This window comes from Mastomys coucha, unplaced genomic scaffold (genome assembly GCF_008632895.1).
Source record: "Mastomys coucha isolate ucsf_1 unplaced genomic scaffold, UCSF_Mcou_1 pScaffold22, whole genome shotgun sequence".
Classification (NCBI taxonomy): Eukaryota; Metazoa; Chordata; class Mammalia; order Rodentia; family Muridae; genus Mastomys; species Mastomys coucha.
This window is the reverse complement of record NW_022196905.1, coordinates 37,516,846-37,533,672: the sequence shown is the minus strand read 5'-3', so window position 1 is coordinate 37,533,672 and position 16,827 is coordinate 37,516,846. Positions and strand designations below refer to the sequence as shown.

Below are 16,827 nucleotides of genomic sequence, written 5' to 3'. Positions count from 1 at the left end.
TCAGTTCAAAGTTGAACTGAAGTAAATGCACCTAATGTTCTAAGAATACCCAACAGCATTCTGGAAACCCAAGTATCAAGAAAGAAAAGAAGTCCAGGGCAGACTGTAGTTACTACAGTTTCCTCCATTCCACAATCCAGTATAGCCAGTTAGAAGCGACCAACGTGACATTTACAAAATACAAGATTGGGAAGCTGCATGCAGAATTGGCCTCAGTGGTGAGTTCATTGCCCCACTGGGCACACACACGCACGGGCACACGCACGCACGTGCATTTTGTTAGTAAGTAGCGTTGCTTTATAAAGGTGCTCCCAGCTGATATTGAAGGAGCTGATAACAAGCCTCAGGGCCCTTAGTCCTCACTACATTCTCTTGTGCTACTTTTCCAGGTAAGTGCTGTAGGGAGTGTGACCTGTAATTAAGATGCCCTACTACGATACTCATTTTCTTCCCAGGGTGTTGCAAACTTTAGAAGACCAAGTTTCTATGCACATAGTTAGCAGTCTTGTGGGCTTCATGAATGTAGCCCTCTCCTCTCCGCAGGTGCATTGAGCTATCTTAGAAAGCAAATCTTATCATTCTAGCTTCAGCCTTGTGTAAAATATCCCCCCTGGATAATTTCCTGATGACTCAAGTCCGCTCCAGCCCCTTTCTGCATCTGTTTATCCCTGTCTTCCTCATCAGTGCTTCCTCCAGAACCTCCCCCTGATACCCTGTAGCTTTTACAAGACTCTCCCTTAGTCTCTGCTAACATGTTTTTGGACCTTTCTATCCACCATAGCTCAGTGGTTCTCAACTAGGTCTACTGAACCAGCAAACCTTAATATAAACATTGTGTTTTCCACCTCCCCCCTAAGTTCTCTGGATGATTCTGATGGGTAGATAGGCTTTGAGAACTGTCACTTGTCACTCTTCTTATTTTATTCTTGACCTCATCTTGTTGTTCTGGCACAGTATGGTACCAGGGTCAGAATGCTTACTTTATAGCAAACACAGAGAATGCTTTTAGAGTTAAAGTTGAATGAAGAAGACAACATCCATCAAATAGTCTCAGAACTGTGCTTGACAAGATGTTAAGCATTCCCATTATCCTGCAATTTCAGTTGAGGAACCAAGGCAGAGAAAAATGGACCATCAAGGAGTGCCCAATTACCTTTGGGATGCTGATTAAAAATGAGAAGATTCTAATATTGGCTCTCATTCATTTTCAACATACAATTGACAAGAACCTAAAAGAAATCACTGAACATGTTGGGGTACCAGCGGGAAGAGTTCTGCTGGAAGCTCTTTCCTTCGTACTGTTACCTGGTCTGTGAGTGAGAAGCTTGCAAGTATCTGGTCATGGAAATGTAATAACATAGCCTCAGAAAGTTTGACTCTCAGCCTGAATGTTTGGAAGGCACAGGTTGACATGAGAGGGCCAGCTATGGAGCAACAAATATTCTAGGAAATTAAAAACACTGGGAAGCTAGATGGGACTGGACCATCTATGCCAGCACTTCGGCTACCACAGGGTGTTTACTCCAGGACACAGAAGCTGATCTGGCTTGGGGCCTCACCAGACATCAACTTGGGAGTGAACTGACCATACCAGGATGTTGTAAATCCTGAGAGTCCCAAGAGATGTCTCTGGTGACTTTACTTGACAGAGTTGACATTTGAACACTTGGGGCAGGTAGCAGGCTCAGACAGCCGGAGGGGTGTGTATAAGCATCACTTACATAGTTTGATCATTTTTCTCTCCTACCCTTTGACAAGAGTGGGTGGGAGCTGTGGTGGGGACAAGGTGGTGGTGGACGAGCATTCCACATAGTGAGCTGAAACATTGGAGAAGGGGCAGGTTTTGTAACAGATGGGAAATAAATGTTTTTTAGATGACTTTCTTTAGTATCTGAAGATTAATCATACATACTAGCTGAAGTATTTGTGTGTCTAGTACTACCAGAAAGCTAAAAAATTTGCTTGCTAGGTCATGAAAAGATAGAGGAGAATCAAATAACTGGTGGCAAAAAGGTGAGCTTGTTTCTTATTTATTTCATGTGAAGAACAGATCTTTAATCAACTCAATATATTTTGGAAAGTGTCCCAAAGAGACAGAGAAGGGATTAGAGGGTGCTTCATAGGTAATACAGTTGCTGTATGGTTCAGAGTATGTCTGTCTAAAGGAATGACATGACCTAAATATGAAGCCGGAAGAAGAGCCAACAAGCAGACGAACAGGAAAACACTTCCAGACCAAGAGAACACTACATCAGAACATCCAGTTTAGAAGAAGATGAATAGAGGGCACTGAACAGTAGTGAGTGTGGTGGTATGTACCATATATGGACCATGTATATGTATGGCTCTGCTCATCATGGGAGGTCCTGCTCTTTATCTTGGGTTCGGTAGAATCCGAGAAGGGCAGGGAGCAGTTACTTTGGGAAGATTGTTGACTTTTTTTCCCTGCTGCTGCTGCTGCTGCTAAGGATGATGGAGGCAGAGCTGGTATCTGCTGCCACTTTGTGCCTTTACAAAGTGGCCTAAAACAGTGAAAAGATTCAGCTTTACCTTGGACCGGGACCTACATTTATTATAGGGAAGAAGTAGGTTCAGATGAGAAAAAGGGTTAGCTATTTTTTTTAAAAGTGAACACACTAACTCATTAAAGGAACAAGTATAATTGACCCCTCCTATGTGTCATGCACTGCCCCAGGTCCTAGGCATATAGCTTTGAGAGGAAAAAAGCAAGACCTCAGTTTGAACCCAGTGGGAATTTACAATCCCCCTGCCTTAGAATACAGCTGCCTGATTTTCTCAGTTCAGATATGAAGAAATAGCTTCCACAATGGTGACTTTAACCACTTTTGCCATGTTTTTATTCTAAGACAGAACTACAGTTTGGGTCTCTTTCTGATGGCCAAGCTCTGTCTGCTAAGTACAGCCTCACCAAGACCCTACTCCTAACTTCACATGTAGAAGACACTAGTTTTTTTGGATATGTATGAACATTCATTATTGTGAATATAGCATGTATCTAGGGTTATAATCCTTATATGTGTATAAAATGTCACTTTTTATATTCAAAATGTAAGTATTTTGTAAGCAAAAATGTACAGGAAAATTCAAACACACTCACAAGAAGAAGGGCGTGTCTGGTGAGTTCGTGTCTCCACCACCCCTCTTCCGTGGTTCTAAAGGCTGATGGTGTTGGCTCAACACCCTTGTACTCCTAATTGCCTTTCCCCTTCCTGGCTTTTAGTTATTTTCAAACAAATGTCTGACACCATATTATTTTGTTTGTAATCATTCACACGAAGCCCAGGGACATTTATCATTTTGCATATCAGTAGTGTGGTTGACACCATGTAGCTCTCTTGGCTCTTGAGACCCCTTAATCAAAATCAAGCACGTCCTAGTTAAGTTCAGAACATCTTAAAAACACTTTTTTCTTATAAACCACTATTTTGTGCACTGAAAATTCTGAAGTGTGATTTTTATGTGGCTATCAAGATTTTTTCCATAAAATTTTCTGTGTGCTGGAAGAAGGAGTTCTCTGATGACTTATTACAGAAAATTCAGGAAAACCTGGGTTCACTGCAGGCCTAACTATGGGCTGTGGGTTCTGGAGAGGAAAATGTTCCAAGCTTGTCTTCAGCACCTTGACATGTTGAGCAAGGGTTAGGCTTCTAACAAGTGTCTAAGTGTATACTTTACTAAGAAAAGATGTCATATTGTTTCAAGAGAATTTGGGAATCACTGGAGAACAGGTTGTCCTAGAATCTTGGAAGGTAAAAGCTAACATGGCAAGCAGAATCACTCTGAGGGCCTTATGTATGGATAGCTACAGACTTGAGCATGTCAGCTGGAGTATGTCCTTTAATGTAAGTATACGTGCAAGTGTATGTGCGTGTATGAGCAAAGGTATATGTGTGTGCATGTGTGTGGAAGACCAGAGTATAGCCTTACATGTTGTTCATCAAACATCATCCACCTTGCTTTTGCAGACAGGATCTTTCATTGACCTGGAGCTTCCAAGTAATATTGGCTAACTGGGTGGCAAAGCCCAGGATGGGTAAGCCAAGCGATGCAACCACACAATAACATACCACTCAGCCATAGAGTGATAGATAGGACACATGAGCAACGCCATGGGAAGGAAGGCCGTTTCCAAAGCCCACACACTGAGGTGCTGTCAGTCTGCCACCATTCCACTGAGGGCTGGAAGGGGACAGAGAAATGGAGGAAGACGGATCATGTGCTTTGCGTGACTGATTGAACTGAGTCATTGATCTGCTTCTGCCCTGGGCTCTGCTGGCTTTCAAACTTTGACACTTGGTCTGGAATCTTCACTATCAACTCCCAGAGCTTTACAATTCAAGCTCACTGGCCCCTTTGTCCACCATCTTCAGGTCCTCTGGATGAGGAGCAAGCACTCTGAACCATTGAGCAATCTCTCTTTTTTCCTCCTTTCTTCTTCTTTTCCCTTTAACTTTCTATTGATTTCCTGTGAATCACATCATGCACTCTCCTAATGCCATTGTTGTATATGTAGATCAGTGCACTGCTCAACCACCCTCAGAGAAATTTCTTCTTAAAGTAGATACTAATTAATGCAGAGACCTACAACTGGAAAAGGTGCAGAAAGTGGTCCTAACTGGGGTGTCTTCATCAGTCCCCTTCCATCAAGGCTCAGGAATCAATGCAGAAGAGGAGGCACAAAGATTGTAAGAGCCAGAGGTTGTGGATAACCTCAAAGAAAGAGTGTGTTCCAGACACAATAGGGCCTGTGCTAATATGGACTCACAGAAACTATAACCTGCTCAGACTCAAGCCAGACAAAATCCTCCATGGAGAAGGGGAAAAGGATACAAAGTCCCACCTCTAACTGAGAAACCACTGGCAATTTGTCTGTTCTTGGAGAGAAACAGTTTTCTCCAATGCAGTGGCACTTGGTATATCAACCACACTCCAGGCAGGACCCATGCTCAGAAGTATCTGACCAACACAAAATGGACTCAGTGGTGTGTGTATGCATGAACATGTGCGTGTGTATGTTTTGTTGTTGCTTTTGTTTGTTGTTTTGTTGTTATTTGTTGTTTTTTAACTTTTGACTTTTCTTTCTGTTTTTTGAGAGAAAGAGAGGGAGAGAGCGAGAGAGAGAACATGAAATTGAAGTTGAGTGGTGGGGAGGATTTTGTAGGACTTGGGGTGGAATAAGAATATGATAAAAATATATTTTGCATTAAAACTTTCAAAGCATAATAAATATTTAAGAGAACAAATAAAACTACTTGCATAACTAAGAAAATCCAGAATTCTTATCTATAATCTTCCCAGGATCCCAGGTCCTTTCCTAGATTAACCAACCTAGAGGGCCAACTTGCAATAAATGAGAGTTGCCCTCTGACCAGACACACAAGTCACTCTGCACAGCTTCTCCACACCGATAGCCTCCCATCAGGGAGTTCTTGAAATCACACTGTCTTTCATGACACCTTCCCACACTCCTTTCTAGAGAAAACACAAAGTAACACTGAGCTATCCATGCACAGCTCTGAAGGAAGACCCTCCGGTCCTCCTCATTTCTTTGTCTTCGTTTGTTTTCACATGATGTGAAGGTGTCTTTTAGTTCATCTCTTTGTTTGTGTAAATCTCTAGCAGAGTTGCTGAAAACAATTTATTGGGAGGAGCCTCAGTACAAGTGAGACAACCAGCCTCTGCTTCAAAAGGATTTGAAGCTGAGTTTGCAAAGCTAGACTTTCTGTGCATAAGTTTAACCTGGTATAGATCCAGGTAAGAGACTGTATACCTTACAAAGAAGAGTCCTTTAAAAATGTGTGTGTGTGTGTGTGTGTGTGTGTGTGTGTGTGTGTGTGCATGCGTGTGTAGGTGCACAGAGAGGTCAGGCTGGGACATTGGATTCCTAGCTAGAATTACAGGTTATTATGAGCCACCCAGACATGGATACTAGAAAATGAACTCTTTCTTGCTTCTGCAAGAGCACCAAGTACTCTTAACCACTGAGCCATATGCCCAACCCTATCTTTCAACAATAATCCTGATTCATTCATTCTTATATAACCTATAATACATATCCACCCAAGGACTGGAGTTCAGAAATTCTCAGCACATCTTGGCTGAGTTAATGACTAAGTCTAACCAAATGTGATAATACAAGCAGAAAAAGTAGTTGTCGATGCTGGTTGGGTTTCTAGGCAACCACTCAGGAGCATGTATCAGGAATGAAGGATGTAACTTTACTTTCTATAGCCAACTGCCTGCTATCTTTCACTTGATGTCTTCTTCTCTGTCTTCCCCATCTCGGCAAGATTTTGCCTTCCAGTCTGTGGCTAAAGTGAAACCAAAGAGCAGACTTTAGATGCATTAATTCACAGCATCACTTGGCTGCTTAAAAACTGTTCTAATGAGTAATTATACTTTTTGACCCAAAGAAAATGTAAATCTCTGATGACAAAGACTACACAGTGAACAGAGGTGTTGAGAAAGTAGTATTTGCTAGGCATCACCTACAATGTAAGTGGGTATGGAATTCACTAGGCAGTGGCTGTGTTGGAGTGCTGTTGAGATTAGGTACCTGATTTGAAAATATTTTGACTGAAATTTTGGTTACATTTAAAGGTGATAAAGCCCTTCACAATGAGGCTGATAATGGTAATGTGTTGATAACGAGGTGCTAGCTCAGCTTGTTGTGTGCCATTGTACTCAGGACCTTTGCAGTGAGCCAGGGCCTGACTTTTGTCTTTTTTTCCTAAAAGTTGGATAGGTCAGTGTAGCCCATTTCAAACTCCATGAGGACCAGTTCAGTGTACACATGACAAGTGGCTGGCCCGGGATAACCCACAAGTGAATATTTTTATTATTCCTATTGCACATCCACGTAAGCTGCAGCTTCAGGAGGGTAACTGTTGGGCCAAGATGAAGAGTTGAGCTTCAAGTGAAACATCCTACGGTCCCAAGTTTCCATCGTAATTACTTCTCCTAAATGTCCAACTAGATGGTGGGTGGGATGTGGGCAGCCAAGAAATGCTTCTGGGATTTTCATTCTGGCTATGGCTCAGTGGCTAGATTTAAGGTGAGGGAAAGAGGAGGATGCACCTCCCCGGCCAGCAGGGCAAGTCTGGCTTCAGAATGGCACCTGTGGGCAATGTCTCCCATGAAGGAAAGTGAAAGAAACGGAAAGGGATGAGGGACCTGGGATCTTGCCTCAAGCTGGGCCAGGAAACCAGCAGCTCCTGGCAGCCAGCTAACAATAACCTTCAGCTTGTTAAGAGTAAAAAGGAGTTGGCTGAAGAGCCTCTCATTATGCAAATGTGCCAAGGGGCCAAAGCAAAGGAAAAGAACTAAAAGTGCAAATGGAAGAAGGGTTGCTTTCCAGCGTGTAGGTGGCATTGGGTGGAATGTGAGACCCACCTTGCACTTGGCCTCCCAGAACACTCCATCAGCCAGAGGTCTGCTTATACTTCCAGTGGGTGAGGGACAGCTCCTCCACTCGTGGACAGGCAGAGTCACTACATTGTCCAATAGGTTGCTTTCAGAGAAATATGTCCATGGGCTAGAATAGGATCTATCTGAAGGGGTTTAGCCACGACCTGGGAGAAGCTTTCAAGGGAATGAATGCGTATTCATTGAGATTCCTAATATGAAGACAAAATAACACTCGTTTATGCAGCACGTCATTTAACCTAGCCACAGTGAATCCTGGCCACTCAGAGAAGTAAGAAATAGGCTTTATCATTATTTTGCTGCCAGTCTAGACACTGAGGCTTCTAAGTAAGAGAAACAACCCACTGCCTTGCAGCTCTGTAGGGACAGATGTAATGCAGCAACCTCAGCTTTTCAGATCCCGCTCTTTAGTTCAAGATGAAGGCAGTGAGGACTTCAGACACTTCATAAAAAAGTGGCTCACATGGTGCACAGCACATTGTAGGTGCTCAACAAATCTTAAATGTGTTACCATTGCACTTCAGCTCTGGCTACTAGCCTTGGCTGAGCATTATTTTCTGTCTGTGTTTTTTCTGCCTATCTCACTCTTCTGAAAATTGTTTAGAAGCCACATTCTTCGGCTGCAGAGTTACTCAATGATCATACTTAGAGTTTAGTTCCTACGCAATGACAATTTCATGATAGGATGTATGAAGAGAGTAATGTATGATGGTTTAAATGTATTGTTTTTAACAACAACAACAACAACAACAACAATAACAATAATAATAATAATAATAATAATAATAATGATTCACTAAACTCGTTTCTTTCCATCAATCTCAGATCTATTCAAATGCTTTGGTATTTCTACATGTCTGTCCCATTAGTGGGAGACACATGTTCTCTGCTTGGCTTCTTGTTAAAAACACGTGAGGCCTCTTGGCACATGGGCCTGTGAATGGCAGCCAAGCTGTCCTAGACCCAACAAAGGCACAATTTAGCAGCATGCGGTATCTCTTGCATGAACAACTTTTCAGCCAAAACAATGTCTTCATAGACTATGTAATCATGGGGGAGAGCTGGGAAACCCAACGAGCACTCACAGTGTGCCAGGGAAGATGACTGGGCATCACAACCTGGCAAAGACAAAACCAAGCAATGTTCTCTTGGAGTCTGGATTAGCAGACTCTTCATGCTTTCCCTCTGCTCACGGGCATCTCTTTGCGGCCATGGATCGTGGAGTGATACCACTTGGGTTTAGGCCAAAGTCATTGTCGTCAGCTATGAGACCTAGGAAAAAGGATTGATGTTATGGCTCTCTCTTTAGGGAATAGTATTCTTTCCCATAAATTGAATGTTTAAAATACCCAAACCATAGTGGTGTGTGTGTGTGTGTTTGTGTATGTGTGTGTGTATGTGTGTGTGTTTGTGTATGTGTGTGTGTTTGTGTGTTTGTGTGTGTGTTTTACTCATAAAATGTTTTATTCCTATTTTACAAAGTTTTTGATAAAAATACATATATTGCTTTTTACCTCAATGCTTATTTTCTATGAGCACAGATTGAGCAGAATTGATGTAGGGAATTAATCACATTTTATTTTAAAGACATCCTCTTTAAAGAAAATTTATAAAAAGGACAAGGTACAAAGATATAAGTAAAGCTCCTTATAACTACCATTGTCATTTTGTATTTTTTGTCTATGTTTGTGTGTCTCTGTGTGTATATGTATGTGTGTGTGTGTGTATTGTTCATTCAAACCTTTTACTATCACTGGTACATTGTGTTTGCCTTCTCTTTAACCTAATAGTATATCATAAGGATTCTATTTTATTAGTTTTGGAGCCAAACAATATCCACAATGCAGTCATTTTGTAATTTATTTAATATTCTTTTCTATGATTGTACAGTGAAGCTGTTTCTTTCTTTCCTAGTATGAGTGAGATTGCAGTAAATATTTTTGTGCACAAGACTTCATCCATATTTAGAATAGTTTCTTTGGGATAGTTTCCCAGAAGTGGAATTACGGGGTCAAAAGGTTCACATGTTTTATGTCCGTCTTGGTACATGCTGCCAAATAGCTGTTGCAAATAGCTGTGTGAATTTACGCTGCCCCATTCTGACATAAAAACAAAACCCAGGGAATCTTCTGTCCATCTCAGGTACCCCTGTCCCTGAAGCACTGACAGAGCTGTAGCATAATTAGGAAATCACTACCACAGTGACACTATCCTCACTGAGGGGGACATCCAGGCTTGTTCCACAGAACTCTGGCAATTGTGCTCTCCCTGGGTTAGCATCTCCTAAGTCATTTTTCCTGCATGCCCCAAATACTACTCAACCTCAGACTGTGTTCATTTGTAACCTCACACAGTTCATACAGTGCCTGACTTACATCAGGTTTGTAGGAAGAATTGGACATAGGTACGTATAGGACTCACAACTTAGGGCAGTGGTTGTCAACGCTTCTAATGCTGGAACCCTTCAGTATACTCCCTCATGGGTGGTGACCCCCAAACACAAAGTTATTCTATTATATAGTTCATAACTATAATTTTGCTACTGCTATGAATCATGAGGTAAATATCTGTGTTTTCAGATGGTCTTAGATGGTCCCTGTGAAATGGTTGTTTGACCTGAAAGGGGTTGCAAACCACAGATTGAGAACTGCTGGCTGAAGGGGATATTACTATATCATTCTTGGATCTGAGCCATGGCTCTACCATTACATAGTGCATTGAACACAGCTGGCCTTGTTTTATGTTATGTATGTTACATTACTTTACATTATGTAACGCTACATTACATTACATTACGTCATGCTATGTTATGTTATGTTGTGTTATGTTATATTGTCGTATGTTATGTTGTATTGTTTTGTGTAGCATTGTGTTGTGATATGGTTTGTAGTAGTTATGTTATGGCAGGACCCCATGCAGCTTTATGTTGGAACCCAGCAGGTATCTGGAGAGGTCATGTTAGAAGGGCAATGGTGCACTTCAGCTTATGACTTTTCACGTTTGTTAGGTTTTATTTTTATTTTATACACTCTGGTTGAATGTGTAAAGGAATTGGGTCCCCTGAAATAGGAGTTACACACAGTTGTGAGCTGCCATGTGGGAGCTGGGAATCAAACCTAGGTCCCTTGGAAGAGCAGCCAGTGCTCTTAACCACTGAGTTATCTCTCCAGCCTCTATATGTTTTTTTCTCAAATAAAAATTATTTACTTAAGTCATGGGCATGAGTGTGAGGATGGGTGGGTGCAGGTGCCCATCGAGGCCAGAGGCATTGGATTCTGATGGAGCTGAAGTTATAGGAGACTGTGAAATGCCTGATGTGGGTGCTAGGAATTGAACTCTAGTCCTCTGGAAGAGCAGCATGCGCTCTTAACTGCTGAGCCACCTTTCAAACTAACAACCCCATGCCCTTCCTGTGGTCAAGAAGTCTTATGACTGCTCAGGATTCTGATGTCATGCCTTCCCCACAATGATGAACTATATCCCCTCTGGAACTGTAAGCAAAAGTAAACCCTTTCTCCGTTGTGTTGTTTTATCAGACTATTTTATCACAGTCACAGGGAAGGAGCCTATATTATAATGACTGTGAATACGTCAGTGGAGAGTTGTGTTTTGCTTATCAGTGTGGGTGCCATCTACTGTACTACACTCCAAAACCGCAGGATATCATTTCCACTCCATCTCCCTTGTATAGATGAAGAAACATAACACTACATAATATAGTACAACATAACATGACATAACACAATACAACACTACACAACATAACCAAAATATAGCATAACATTACATTACATAATACAACACTATACAACATAACCATAACATAATATAACACAACACAACATAAACATAACATCATGTAACAACACTACACTATACTACATAACATAATCATAACATAGCATAGCATAACATAACACATGTTATAACACAACACACTATATAACATAGCATGACGTTATATTATATAATACAACACAATACTATACAACATAATATATTATATAACACAATACTACATAACAAACATAGCACTACACAGCACAACCTAATATTACATAACATAACATTACTACATCACAACACGACACAGCACAACACAACACAGTACAACATAACCAGGGCAGCTGTGTTCAACACACTATGCGACGGGAGGGCCATGGCTCAGAGCCAGGTGTGCTGGTGACAAGCTCATGTGTGAGTATCTGTACCTCCCTCTAGGCTTGAACATTGTGGAAGCCAGGTCGTTGCTTGTAGTGCCACAGAACTGAAACCAGAGCGTGAGGCAATAGGCAGCAGGTAGGTGTATGTGAGCCTCAGCCAAATCCATACATTTGTGTAATAGGATATGATTGAGTCACAGAAAGGAACGGACGACTGGCATATGTTGTACTATGAATGAATACTGTTCTATTAAGTGACTCTCCTAGTAAAATAATAATCAAATAAGAATGCATAGGAATGAAACACTTGAGCTTCAGGTTAAAGGTTACCTAAGGTCAGGGAAAGGGTAGAAGGTGGAACATTTTCAGCCAACGCTATAACTGCCAGTCTCTCCTTCCCAGCTCCTCTGCCTTGTTCTGCCATCCATCCCCCTTCTCTCCCCACCCTCCCCTCCTCTTCTATCACCTTCCCTCCTTTCCTACTCTCCTCCATGTTCTCCCTCCTGTCCTCTCCTAGTTATTCTGTTTATATTTTATTTTGTCCCTTGTTGTTTTTGTTTTCTGAGAAAAGATCTTGGTGTGGAGTTCAGGGTAGCCTGGACTTGTGCCCTAGCTTTTTAAATACTAGAATTATAGGTAGTAGCAACAGGCCTGGCTCAAAATGAAGTAATTTTAGCAACTTTTACTTTGGTAAAAACCAAGAGTCTGAAAATTATAGAAGTCTGCTATGTATACTCTTAGAATTTTATTTCAGGAACACATTAAAGAGGCATGGTAAACACTGTGTGTACACGTGCATTGACCACAGTGAAATCCCATTGATTTACTTTCTTTTACCTGTTGTAAATGATTTCTGCCGCAATTCAGGACTAAGTCACAGTAAATCAATCAAAGAGCTATCTTGCATCTATGAAATGTATAGTCAGGACATTTAATGTCAAAAGCAGGTAATTATAATAAGCCATTTAAGGAAAAGTGTTGGTTCCCAAGGAACTGGGAACATTCATCCTGGCCTAAAAATAATGCATGTCTGAGACAGAAAGATGAGAGGGTTCAATCACGGAATGTTACTGTGCCTCTATTGCTATATGACAAGTGATGTCTATATCTAGTTTCATTTCAGTTGTGTTTTTCTCACTACAAGGAACAAGAAACACACTCCTTTTAGACTTGGAAGACCATCAATGAGGACCAACTATACCCACTCAGTAGACAATTCCCTTAAGGAAGAAAAGAAATAAATACTGGTAACACTAAAGACTTTAGACTATTTCCTGGTACTTTCCCTCTTCTTGACCTACCCCTAACCTTACTCCTTGTTTTGATTCTGAAATGCACAATTTTAGTGCCTTTCCTGGCTGATGCCACACTTAAGCATTTGGTCCAAGACCAAATTTCCCCCTACACTTTCTCACTGAGGAATTTGAAAGCAATGAGTCTTGGATCATAGGCATCTTGGAATAGCTGAGAGTTTACACTTATTTTGTGAAAAGATGTATTTGTTCAGTTGAACAAGTATGAAACAATGCTTTCAGCACATCAACTCATCTTAGTGGCCCGAGTGATGTAAGGCTTCTCTTGTTCATGTTTTATGATGTTTGGTTTTAAGGCATTGGCCCCTGCTCTTTGTCAACTAGGAATGAATCTGGAGTATAGAAAGCATGTTGAATTTTATCCTAAGACCAATTTGTTTTTTAATCATCAGCTGAAATTCCATGATGACTATGTCTAAAATATTTTTGCGAGTTCATAAAAATATTTATGTTAGTAGAAAAAAACAACTAGAACAGTAGACAGAGTGACTGACACTGTGTTGTGTTAAAGAAGTCTTGGTAGAGTAATTTAGTGGCGGCTATGAGAATCTCACGGCTCATCACAGTGAGGAAATAGAGGGGTTCTAAATTTAGGGCACAGGTTACAAAATCTAAAGGAAGCAAAACGAAAAAGGATTTTCTAGTCGAGTTGGGGAACTTCAGGCTGATTTATAACAGCTGGGATGTGGGCACAGTTTTCTCCTAATCACTCCAGAGCTAGAGTGAAAACTACAGTCACTGAAGGCATGCTAGGACATTCTTTGGCTTTAATCAAACTTTGTGAGTACGGGATGTCATGGGCCAAAGCTTATATTATAATGTCCAGCACAAAACTACACACACACACACACACACACACACACACACACACACACACTCCAAGAACACATGCATGCGATTCTATATGGGAAAAAAACTAAAAACAAAATAGCTTGTTGTATAGAAGACAAAATATAGGACAGAAATAAATGTAACATAATATTGCTTGTTGTTTTGTTATGATTCTGGAAATGTGCCGAGGCTCTTTTCTCTGTTTGATGAAATTCTCTTCGGGTATGATTTTCTTTTTAAAGTATTCATCCACTCATTTAACACACAGGTCCCAATAGCTAAAATTAGAGGTTTACAGACTGAAAAATAGACCGCTTGTCTGCCTTGAAAATCTGAGGCTTGTGCTCAAGGAAAGAGACCAACAGGACAGAAATAAATTGGTGCTGTGAGGGAGTTGAGGTCCAAATACAAAATGCAAAGACAATAATGATCATTATTGTTGGCTGATGGTCAGAGCTGAACTTCAAGGAAATGCTCATACTTACAGCATTACCTGCACATAAAATTAAGGTGTCTTTCTTTCAGACTATGCCGTTTCTGTTAGTTAAATGTGTATTGGAGAGAATGGGTCTAAAATATAAACAAATTGACTATGAAAGTAAATCTCAACCGTCAATTTGTTAAGGTCTTGAATTACCTGGGAGATGAGTCTCTGGATGTGACTACGGTGACTTTGGGGGATTATCTTAACTATGTAAATGGAGGAGGGAAGACTGTCCCACTGCGACATCATTTTCTGGCCTCTCTAAGTGGTGAAGGGGATCATTCATGCACTCTGCTAACTAACTGTGAGGCAAGGTGATCAGTAACCCAGCTTTTTGAAGTTCCTGCTGTCTTGGTTTTCTTGCCTTTGAATTGTAAGCTGGACTAGGTCCTTTGTCCCTTGAGTTGCTTTTCTCAAGGCGTTTTATAACAGCAATAGGAAAGAAAGCTGAGACACCCACTTTGCCAAGGCCAAGTAGGGAGGACATAACATTAGGGTCGTGGCTTTACAGCTTGTCACACTGAGAAGTGTAACCAATCCTTTGTGTCCTTATATCTACCCACAGAGCTCTCGACTAGGTGCATCATTTGAATTCTGCTAAAATGAAGCAGTGTTATGTTTGTTGTTCTATCATTTTAAATAAATAATCTCTCGAGACCATTTTGCCTTTGGCTGATATGTGTTCATCAGAGAGTAATGGAGCAGCGAAAAGCTGGACACACAGGTTGGAAACCAGTTTTTTAAAAGTGAATGCAGGCTCTGGGTTATGTCTGGAGGGCTTTCCCAAACATTATGCATGCACTTGGCCATCTTGCTGTTTGTTTTGGCTGCTGAGGAGGGTTTTTTCCCCTAAGCATTTATTCATTTTTAGCATCCATCCTCCCCATGATGCAATGGTTATGTCTGCTTGCATTGGTTAATTCTGGGACAAAGGAGTGTTTCAGATTTTTTATATAAACACTTAGTTCTTATTCTGTGTCTCTCCTATACTCATAACTGGCATGGCAACAGATGAGATCTTTGCTTTTGTGGGGAGGGGCATGACAGAACAGACAGGTAGCCTGGAAATGACTGACAGGCTGACACTTGCTGTAGTTCAAACACTGTAGGTCTCTGCTCCCTTGGTTTTGTGCATTTCCCATAAGCCTACTGTCTCCGACTGGACTACAGGCTTATACCACCTGACCTGGTTAATTGGTGTCTTTGAGAAGTGTTACTTTTGATCAATTTGGTTTCTGTTTTCCTGGCAAGGTGGACAATGCTTGCACATTGGAGTTAAGGCTGTGTTGGTCCTAGTCACAGGCCTGATGCAACCCCAGAGTCACTAAATGAGTAGGAGCTCAGGCTTTCTCATCTCTGTTTTGGGGACAAGGCTGTTGCAACCTTGTTTGGATTGTCATGACAATAAATAATGAGCTAAGGTAAATTATGCATGTGGAACCATCAAGGGTTTGAACGCTAAGGGGATTAACTCATGTCCTTTAAATGTGTTCTTTGTCCTCTGTTTCTGGCTAACGTGTGAGGATCAGAATTCTAATTGTTTCATTGCTGTTTCTGTTTCAAATAGACTCTCCAGGAAAGTGGTCATGCAGGGACATTCTTATAATTGCAGGTTGTTCTTTTACCTCCATTTGTTCCCCAGCTCTGAAAGACCAAATGATGACCCCTCAAAGCTGCCTGCACAAAGCTGTCTTCATCCTAAAACACAACTCTTGTGAATATAGGATCTTATAGCAAAAGGGTTCTCACATGGACTGTCTGAGTTGACCAGTGGTGTAGACACAGGGGTCCTGCTAAGGGGGAGTAGATAAGAGAGTGTGATGTGAGGATGGATGCAAGGAGGAAAGGAGAGGAAAGATGTTGCACTGTCCTTTGAAGATGAGGGAAGAGCTGTGCATGGTACAGTGCAGTCAACCTCTGGCAGACTGAATAGGTAAGACATTGCCTTCTTCTCTAGAGCTTCCAACAGGATCACAGTTCATTCACATGATGATTGATGATTCATAATATCTTTTAAGATATTAAATTTGTTAAAATATTTTTGAGATAGGTAGGAATCATGCTGCACTAGAACTCATTATAGAGCCCAAGTTGGCAGTGAACTTGCTATAACCATCCTGCCCTACTCTTCAGTACTGAAATTGCACATGTGAATCACCATACCTAGTTAAATTTGGTATCATAGTGATAAAAACTGATATGCCAGGTAAAACCATGAGGAGACCTTCCCTGAGCTATAGGCAGCAGCAAGAATATTTTCTCTAGGTTCACTAAGAATTGTGTTTTGGGTATGTGTGTCTATGTGTGGTGCAAGAGATCAAAGTCATATCCTCAAGGGTTTTAGACAAACATTCTACAACTAAACTGCTCGCCTAGGCCAATGTACTCGCCAAGTACCAATGGTCGTCAATGTATCGGTGTTCTTATGGAAATGAATTTACCATTTCCCCTGGGATAATGGAAGATAAACAAATGATTGCTACTAAAACATGGGTAGAAATTGTCAGCCCTCAAATGGCATCAGGGGAGAACTTTAGATGTGTACATATTCAGTTCGCATTGTGGAAACTTTTTTTTTTTTTTTTTTTTT

General features: G+C 41.1%; 1 protein-coding gene across 5 annotated transcripts in view; it reads right to left on the bottom strand.

The window, feature by feature from the left end:
* The window catches only part of C1qtnf7 (C1q and TNF related 7), a 101,992-nt gene that overhangs the window by 16,065 nt on the left and 69,100 nt on the right, over positions 1 to 16,827 (bottom strand). Inside the window, exon 1 of one of the 5 annotated variants that reach the window (XM_031342128.1) lies at positions 7,414 to 8,063. The exons of the other annotated variants lie outside the window; for them this stretch is intronic. The gene's annotated coding sequence lies outside the window, so the exon portion shown is untranslated. Of the gene's footprint in view, positions 1 to 7,413; positions 8,064 to 16,827 lie in introns of those variants that run through there. 5 annotated transcript variants of the gene reach the window in all.